Below are 10,028 nucleotides of genomic sequence, written 5' to 3' on the forward strand. Positions count from 1 at the left end.
CTAGAAACTCACTCATTCATTAATTCACTCATTCATTCACTTATGTAAAAATCTTTCTAGGTCTGCTGGATTCCTGGACAATTACAGAAACATAGGCCAAAAACAGAGCCCTCACGAGGCCCAGGCCAGCATTACTTTGGACAGTGGGCAAGGCTGGGAAGGGGAGTGACCTGTGCCTCGGGCCGGCTGCCCCCACCCCTGCCAAGGGGGTGAGAAGAGGTGAAGGCTGAGGACCACGTCTGCTAGTACTGGCGGCTCCTCCAGGGCAGCCGTGGGGCCTGCTCTGGGACATCCCAAGAAAGCACACCCACCTTTGGCCTCTTCTTCCCACTCCTTGGATCCTATTCCCACCCCACCCCCACTCCCACTCCCAGGGTCCAAGCGTCACCTCTACTGAGACAACTCCCTGATTCTTTGCTCACCTCCAGCCCCACAGACAGCTGCCCAGACATCTAGAACTCATTCCCACCCAGAGAAGCACCCTGGGAGAGTCAGTGTCTCTTACCTGAATGGTATCCAGGGGAGCAAACATCTGCCCAGAGGAGAAGAGACATTCACATCACATCAGGGTTACAGTCACATGACAACTGGTTAATCCAGAGAACAGACTCTGCATCACAAGAGAAGTGAGTGGACGGATGGATGGATGGATGGGTAGATAGGTGGATGGGTGGGTGTCTGGGTGGGTGGATTTAATCCTCTGACTTGGATAAATTCCCTTTGGAACCACCCACAGTATCACGTGGTGAACTCCGGGGCAGGAGGACAGAGCTGGGGGCTGTGGCCCCAAAGTGGAGCTGACAGAGAGATCCTTACTGTTCCCTTCTAAGGCTGGAAGGACATTGGTCCCAGCTCAGCCCTCTGCACATCAGGGCTTGGGGACATCCTTCCCCCGGAAAGCCAAGTCAGTCCCACCCCACAAAGACTCTGGCTGTACTCTGGTCACTCCTCGTGGCCTTTAATCAGGTGGAGGCCTGGGGCCCCTCTCCCCTGCCCGCCCCCAGCATCTTCCCCACTGCATCCTCCAGGGGTCAGGGGAGCCCTGGACACTGAAAGGCCAGAAGAGAAGGTCAAGAGTGGGGGCAAGGACTTCCCTGGTAACGTAGTGGTTAAGAATCCGCCTGCCAATGCAGGGGACACCGGTTCGATCCCTGGTCTGGGAAGATCCCACATGCCACGGAGTGACTAAGCCCGTGCGCCACAACTACTGAGCCTGCGCTCTAGAGCCCGTGAGCCACAACTACTGAGCCCATGTGCCACAGCTACTGACCCCACGTGCCACAACTACTGAAGCCCATATGCCTAGAGCCCGTGATCCACAATACGAGAAGCCACCACAATGAGGAGCACGCACACCACAACAAAGAGTAGCCCCCGCTCACCACAACTAGAGAAAGCCCGCGTGCAGCAACGAAGACCCAAAGCAGCCAAAAATAAAATAAATTAAATTAAATAAATAAATTTTAAAAAAAAGAGTGGGGCCAAAACAGTGGGCTCTGGGAGGAGGAAGATGCCAGCTCCTCCAGGCTGACCCAGCAGGGCTGGGTCAGGGACACCTCTGGATTTGCAGCCTGATCCAGGGCACTAGGTCCGATGCAAGCGTGGCCTCCAGAATGTCACGCAGGGCATAGCCAGAGCCCCAGCTGAGCACCCCACCAAGTGCCAGGAACCTCTCACCCTGCAGACCAGAGACCTCGGGGTCACCCTGAGGCAGGAAGGCAGGCTGGGCGGGGACCGGATGGGACTCGTGCAGCAGGAGTCCCAGCCTCACTCCCAGCACAGAGTGCATCGCCCTGGATGATCTCCCTGTGGCCATAGTGGTGCCCAGAGATGCTGTGTGATCGCTGGTCGCAGCCGGCTTCTCCGCCACCTGCTACAGGTGGCAGGGGAGAAGAGACCAGAGGCTGCCAGCAGCGCGTACACGCCGCCTGTCTGTTACCTAACAGGCCCAGTCCCGGGGCGTAGCCAGCAGGCCCCGGGAGGGAGGATAGGCTGCTACACTCCCTGCCTGGACGGCGGCCGAGGGGACCCCAGGATGCAGGAGGGCCCCCGGCTACCTCTAAATTCCTAAAACCCTACCAAGGGGTTCTGTCTTTAGTTGGAAGAACCAGAAAGAAAATGGAGCAGTGAATGTTGTTTGGTTTCATGTGGTCAGTGCTGGTCTACATTTCACAGTGGGGACAGGGAGGCTGCTTAGGAAGTTTGGCTGCAGGAGAGGGGATGGCGGCCCAAGGAAGCCTGCTCCGGGTCACTGCCAGCGTCCTCAGCTGTGCCTCCCGTGGGACAAGCTGAGAGGAGGGCATGGGTCACAGTCATGGGGGGTAGGGAGGATTTTTCCAAGTGTGTGAGCCTCTCCTCACCCAGCCCAGCCTACCTGAATCCCCCAGGGGCACTGCGGACGGAGCTTCAACCTTGAAGATTCGGACAAGCCCCTCCTCGCCGACAGAAAGAGTCCAATGTTATTAATATTCTTTCCTTACAGTGAAAATACCTTTTTCTCCATTCTCGGTGCACAATACAAGTTTATCATAAAAGTCTAGTAATACAGCAAATTCTAAGGACTTTTTCAACTTCTCACTCAGGGTACCTCTCCCATCAGGCACCCGCCCACAGGGTTCCTTTGGGGACTTTGTACATCCCTCTACAACACGGCCTTCCATACTGCATTCCAAATCCTTGGTGCACGTCCACCTCCCCTCCCCTGAGATCAAGGAAGGCAAAATTTATTCCCCTGTAGCCAGGACATGGCACCCACTGACATTGGTGGAATGAATGAATATATGTATGAATGAGATCCTGGAGATGACTATGAGCTGTCTGTGCAACCACCAACACCCTCACTTGGTGACGGCATGCACTGCACACAGAAGAAGTTAAGGGATGGTGGCCCAGGGTTGAGGAAGGGTCTCCAACCACCTCATCCACCCATACTCCCCCTGGCCGAGCCCAAGTCCCCAGCACTCCAGGATTCCAGATGGGAGCCACACCCACCTCAAAGACCAAACTGTTTACCCAGACTGTTTAATGAGACAAACGCAGCCTCTCAGCACCCCAACCCCCCAGGACCTGCACCCTGCCTCTCCCCACCATTAGGGAAGCATGGGGCCCCACAGGGCAGGAGAGGGAAGGGCTGAGCACGGGGAAGGGAGGGAGGAGGTGTGGGATGAGGAGCTTGGCATCGGGGACATGATGTGGCAGAAAACCTGGATCCTGCGCTGACCGGCAGCCCGGCCCAGGCCTGGGGCTCCCCAGTGCCTATGGACTTGCTGCCAGATCCAGGCCACAGGGCTCTGGACATTGTTGAAGACAGAGACATCTCAATCATGGAGCCATTGATGCCCCAGGTGACCACACCCATCTGGACCAGGTGCCTCTCTTCCTGCAGGGGCCCCCCTTCGGGGACAGGGGACAGTCACATGACACTCAGGCCTGACAAACACTTCCAAAGAGGGCCCCTCAGAACCACAGACCACTCAGGAAGTGGAGACCAGCCCACCCAAAAGGGTTTCAGCGGCAAGGAACTTTAAAAGGTAAATGTTCATTGCAAGCGTCATGCTCAGTGAAGGAAGCCAGACACAAAAGGCCACACAGTGTGTGACTCTTTGGGGATTCACAAAACCTTGAGATGGAATATTACAACCTCTGTAGTTAGAATTTACTTCTCACAGACTCCCCTTACTCTCAATTCAGTGACATTTGACAAGACTTACAAGCAACCGGGCATGTCTAAACTTGGTAAAGAATTTTGTTCTCTTTGCTCATGACCAAGACCTCTCTGTCCAGAAGGCAACTTGGTCTTTTTCATCTTAAAATCAGATGCAAAACAGAAGATGCTGGCGGGAAATGAGTACTGAACAGAGCTAGTCTAGCACTTTGAATCTCAAGGTTTCTGTATGTCGACAGAAATAATCAATAAATGATCTATAATAGGAATAGAGGAGAGTTTTATTTGAGTCAAACTGAGAACTATAACCCAGGAGACCGCTGTCAGTAGCTCTTAGGAACTGCTCCGGAGAAGCAGGGTTTTCAGCACAGTTTTGTCTTGACAGAACAAAGAACATCAAACAAATCAGGGATACATTCCTTCAAGTTTCAAAAAAAAAAAAAACAACAGACCAGCAGGTATGCAGCAAGTCAGCAGGGCCTTGGCACCTGGGAAGGGAGACTTACCATGGAAGGAGGACCAGCACTGGTGTCCCACGAAGAGAGGTATTTAATCTTTATTTTTATCATGGACATTCTTTACTTCTGGTCAATGGGCATTTTTCTTTAATAATTAAAGCAGATGTATAACATATGTTTGATGGGCACAAACAGGCTGTTTTAGGTTAGCATAAAATTTGAGTTCAATCACATATGAGGGGACAAGGGGGGCCCCTCGCCTGCCTGGTTCTTTTCTGCTCACACACGTTTTCAACAAGTAGGGTCAGGTTTGGGCACTGTGGTTTTAGGGAGCTCCCCAATCTCGGTCATCCTCAGGCCCTGGCTCTGCACCCCTTGTGCCCAGCAGGCTGGCCCCACAGCCGGATGCCCTTCACAGGCCCCCAGAACAAGGCAGGAGGCACCGGAACAGGCCATGAGCCCAGTGCCCGCAGGTGCCTGGTGGGACCTGTCACAGGTACAGCTGGACAAAGCCTGGAAATGCAAACAGGGTCCTACCCATCATGGAGGCATTTGGGGAGGAGACCCGGCAGCTGGGGGAGACCACCCCACTGGATGTTTCCTGTTTGAGTCGGTTCTTGGAATTATGTAAAATGGAGCAGCTATGTCATGGCTACAGTCTGGTTATCATGTAGTTAAAGTTTTTTTTTTTTCCAGCCTTGCCACACAGCTTGCAGGACCTGTTAGGAGCTTGCAGCTCCTCGACCAGGGATCGAACCTGGGCCCCTGCAGTGGAAGCACAGAGTCCTAACCACTGGACCACCAGGGAATTCCTGCAGGTAGCTTTTTTTTTATTTGGTGGGAATTTCAGTATCTACAAAGCAGCTCAAAGAATATGGCTCAGAATATTATCTGTGGCCCTTGAGAAGACACTAAAGGTCCTTGACTTTGTTCAATAGTTAAACTATTATTTTTTTGTCTTGTTTGATTGTTTTCCTTTGTTTCTGCATTTTTCTCATTTCTCTGATTAAATTTATTCTTTGGCTAAAGTTTTCCTACAGACGAGAGGCAGGCGGAAGACATGGGGAGGGGGAGTGGCCTGTGCTGGGAAGGCCCCAGAGGGTCCCGTGCCATTACAACAGTGCTGTAACTCGGGGTTTCCAGAAGCTGGGGGACGGACGCCACCTCCCTGGATGTTCACATCTTAAAGAGAGACTCCCAGGTCCTTGAGAAAGACTCTCCGGGGTCACAGACGTGACAAGAGGCCTGTCTAGTCTTCAGAAGGGTTAGTAGGCATTTCAAAGAGAGGAGGGTGTTTACCCATCTTCTAAGTAAATGATCCGAGGAAAGGGAGGGGGGATCTCTCCCCTTATTTTCTTTTTTTAAAAATTTATTTATTTTATTTATTTATTTTTGGCTGTGTTGGATCTTTGTTGCTGCGTACGGGCTTTCTCTAGTTGTGCCGAGCGGGGGCTACTCTTGGCTGTGGTGTGCAGGCTTCTCATTGTGGTGTCTTCTCTTATTGCAGAGCATGGGCTCTAGGTGCACAGGCTTCAGTAGTTGTGGCATTCGGGCTCAGTAGTTGTGGCTCGCGGGTTTAGTCGCTCTGCGGCATGTGAGATCTTCCCGGACCAGGGATCGAACTCGTGTCCCCTGCATTGGCAGGCAGATTCTTAACCATTGCGCCACCAGGGAAACCCTCTCCCCTTATTTTCTTTTTAATTTAATTAATTAATTTATTTATTTTTGGCTGCCTTGGGTCTTTGTTGCTGCGCGTGGGCTTTCTATAGTTGCGGCGAGCAGGGGCTACTCTTCATTGTGGTGCGTGGGCTTCTCATTGCAGTGGCTTCTCTTGTTGTGGAGCATGGGCTCTAGAGTGCAGGCTCAGTAGCTATGGCGCACAGGCTTAGTTGCTCCACGGCATGTGGGATCTTCCCGGACCAGGACTCGAACCCATGTCCCCTGCATTGGTAGGCAGATTCCTAACCACTGTGCCACCAGGGAAGTCCTCCCCTTATTTTCAACAGGGGAATTAAGCCTTTTATTTTAATCTTATTTGTCCTTAGAACACACACACTCACAAGTATTGGGTGCTTTCTGTGAAGAATTCCACAGGGAGGGAACAATACACTGGATACCACAGTGTCCACCAGGAGCTGAGGAAATCTTGTCTTGCTGTGATGGCTCTTTACTTTGTTGTTTTGGGTTTTGTAAATTTTTTTAATTGAAGTAGAGTTGATTTACAATGTTGTGTTCGTTTCAGGTGTACAGCAGAGTGATTCAGTTACATATATGTATATATTCTTTTTCATATTCTTTCCCATTATAGGTTATTAAAAGATATTGAATCTAGTTCCCTGTGCTCTACAGTGGATCCTTGTTGCTTGTCTATTTTATGTATAGTAGTGTGTATCTGTTAATCCCAAACTCCTAACTTATCCCTTCTCCTCCCCTTTCCCCTTTGGTCACCATAAGTTTGTTTTCTAAGTCTGTGAGTCTGTTTCTGTTTTGTAAATAAGTTCATTTGTATCATATTTTAGATTTCACATATAAGTGATATCATATGAAATTTGTCTTTCTCCCACTTACTTCACTTAGTATGATAATCTTAGTATGATAATCATGTTGCTGCAAATGACGTTATTTCATTCTTTTTTATGGCTGAGTAGTATTCTATTGTATATATACCACATCTTCTTTATCCATCATCTGTCGATGGACATTTAGGTACAATTCCATGTCTTGGCAATTTTAAATAGTGCTTCTATGAACATTGGGGTGCATGTATCTTTTCCAATTATAGTTTTTTCTGTATGCATGCCCAGGAGTGGGATTGCTGGATCATATGGCAACTCTATTTTAAGGTTTTTAGGGAAACTCCATACTGTTCTCCACAGTGGCTGCACCAGTTTACATTCCCACCAACAGGGTGGCAGGGTTCCCTTTTCTCCACACCCTCTCCTGTGTTTGTCGTTTGTAGACTTTGTGGTGATGGCCATCTGACAGGGCATCTCTGCCTTGAATATGCTGCAGAGGAGCCGGGCGGCGCTCTCACTGTAGGGCACACGGCTTCACTCGCTTGGTGTTTTCAGTGGGTGATGCCTCGGCATCCGCGTGCCCAACCCTGTCCCCGTTCACGCACGTCTGCGTCTGCAGTGACACCAGCATCGCCTCTTTCCGCGTCTGCCTGCAGTAGCCTGGACGGTAACAGGGCCACCCTCAACTCAGTCATTCATCTCAAACCTCAGGTTGTGTCCAGATTCTGCTACCACGAACATGCACAGGGTGTTTCCGTTTGAATCAAGTGCTGACAGGGCCAATTTCCCACCTCACACCCCCGAGGGCTGGCGGCCTGGCTCTGGAGCCTCACGCCCTCCAGCACCCGCCCTGCAGAGTGGTGGGACTTGTCATTGGCCTGAGAATGTCTGTATCCCTCGTTCTCCCACCTCTGGGTACCATCTTCTCAATCTTTACCGATCTGGGCTGCAAAATGGTCCCTTCTGGATGCTTTAAAGAGCACTTCCTGGGGATGGGGCTGGGGGACCAGTTTTCTAATGCTCACATTCTGTCCCTTATTCTGCGAAACCCCCTCGGTGTTTGTGGTCCGTCTCTGGGGCTGAGACTCGTGGCCTGTTCATGGCAGCACGTGGCACCACGTGGCCTGGGCTTGGAACCCCCATCACTACCTGTCCTCACCCTGCCCTCAGCCTAAAAGGACCTCAGATCCCTGTTCTCCCCCATAAATCCCGTCCAGACGACAGGAACCAGCTCAAAACTCGGCTCTCATCAAATGTGCCTGGTGAGACCAGGGGCACGTGACCCACCTTCTTCTCCATCCTCAAGGACGGAGCCCCATGTCAGCCACGCAGTCTACAGGTGAAGACTCATCCCAGCAGAGACTCTCACACCCTGGCCCTGCTGTCGGTGCAGCCGGCTCACCTTCCAGAACCTGCACAGCAAGACGGGATATCGGGCAGTTCCACCCACTGATGGGCTGGCTACCTGGTCCCTCGGAAGGAATAACTCGGAGCCATATGTTCCCCTGGCTCCCGAAGAGCCTCGGTTACCCATAGTGGGAACACTCTCCACACATGTGTCACCAGCCGTTGTCTCCTCCCCGCCACAGTTCCCTTCCTTTCCACGTGGTGCCTCCTCTGAATCTTCGTCTCAGGGCAGAACTGAAAAAAAAGACAGCAGGCAGCATCCTCCAGGGGCAGGGCTGGGCCCGGTGAGTCAGGCAGGTGGGGGGTCCCGACTATGTCTAACATTCTGAGAAGTCATAGATCATTTAAAAGAACACAAACCAGATGTTGTGCCAGATCATTTGACAGCAAGTGGTGAAGAAAACATTTAGAAGCAATCGAAGGGCCATTTGAGGATGAGGGCAACATAAGCATATTCTCAGAAACACCACATCCCAAACCTTTGAACCAGTTTCAATAAAGCTCTCATAAAAGGCAAGTGTCCCAAGAGAGATATTTGGCAAAGGAAATCAAACCTCATCATCAAGCCTACTGTTATCTTGCTAAAATAGATCATGTCAGAGAGAAAGAGAAGAGAGAACCACAGTAACCCAGAATTAACAGTCTAGATGATATCAAGATGCCAGATTCGAGGGGATGTGAGCCCAGGAGATGTGAGCAGCTGATAAATGTCTTCTCTTATTGAGGTTACGTACAGACGTCTGTTCTAGAAGAAAGGGGAGAAGGAGGAAAAGACACAAATATTGGAACAGTATAAATGAGTAAATTAAGGTGGGAGAAACCAGTCTGACCATATAGGTGATTATATAAATGCAACAACAGTGAAGTCAACAGTTAAAACACCACTGTTGAAGGTGGGTATCAGAAACACATGCGGATGTACACGGTTTACAAGAGAGAAGCAAATGTGGAAAGTAAAAGGATGGAAAAAGATATTACAAGCAAATACTAGCCAAAGGATAGCATGATTCATAAAAAGAAAATTTGGGATAAATTGACTTCACCACAATTTAGAACCTATGTTCCTCAAAAATCACTCCTAAGAAAATGGGAGGAGGAGTCACAGGGAGAAAATAATTGCAAAGCATAAAATACTTGTAACCAGAACATATAAAGAATTCCCCAAATACCATCATGAGAAAACAAAAACTCAATTAGAGAAATTGCTCAAAAGATGTAAACAGTTTGCAAGAGAAGCTATGAGGATGGCAAATAAGCACATGAAAATGCTCAATGGCCTTAGTCATTAGGAAAATGCCAATTAAAATAAAAGCAAACCCCTTAAAATGGCATTTTAATGCCATTGACAAAGCCAAGGGCTAGTGAGGATGAAGCAAAACACAGGCTTTCTGTGAACAAGGGAAATGGAAGCACATTCCCATGAAAACCTATATAAAAGGTTCAGGTTGGCCTTATGCATAATCACCAAAAACCTGAAACAATACCAATGTCCTAAACCGGTAAATTCAGGTGAAAAAAAAAGAAAGCAAGAAACTTCAAGTAAAAATAAATGAGAGGTAAGCAAACAGCAGCAGTGTGTCCATGCAGGGAAGAGGGTTGCACAATGGTTGCAGCCCAGAGGCCAGAGGCTGGGGCTGGGAGCGTGGTGGCCGCAAAGGGGTACACGGGGATTTTTTGGAGTGAGGTCATTGTTCTACACCTTCAGTGCAGTGGTGCATCTGTCAGAGCTCACAGATCTGTACCCTAAAGCTGACAAATTTTACTGGATGTCCCTTACACCTCAATAAACCAGACCCTACAGAGAGATCATGGAAACAACAATTTGTGAAAATAATCATGAAACTGGGACCATACAAAAAATCTTAAGGGAAAAATAAAAGCTCCAGGCATGGATATTTTAAAAATGAGCTCTACCAAAATTTCAAGCAATTGATCAGCCCAATTTTATACAAAGTCTTCCCCAAAGAGAGGGAAAGAGGGAGC

The sequence above is a fragment of the Balaenoptera borealis genome (genome assembly GCF_965194805.1).
Source record: "Balaenoptera borealis genome assembly, chromosome: 16".
NCBI classification, from domain to species: Eukaryota; Metazoa; Chordata; class Mammalia; order Artiodactyla; family Balaenopteridae; genus Balaenoptera; species Balaenoptera borealis.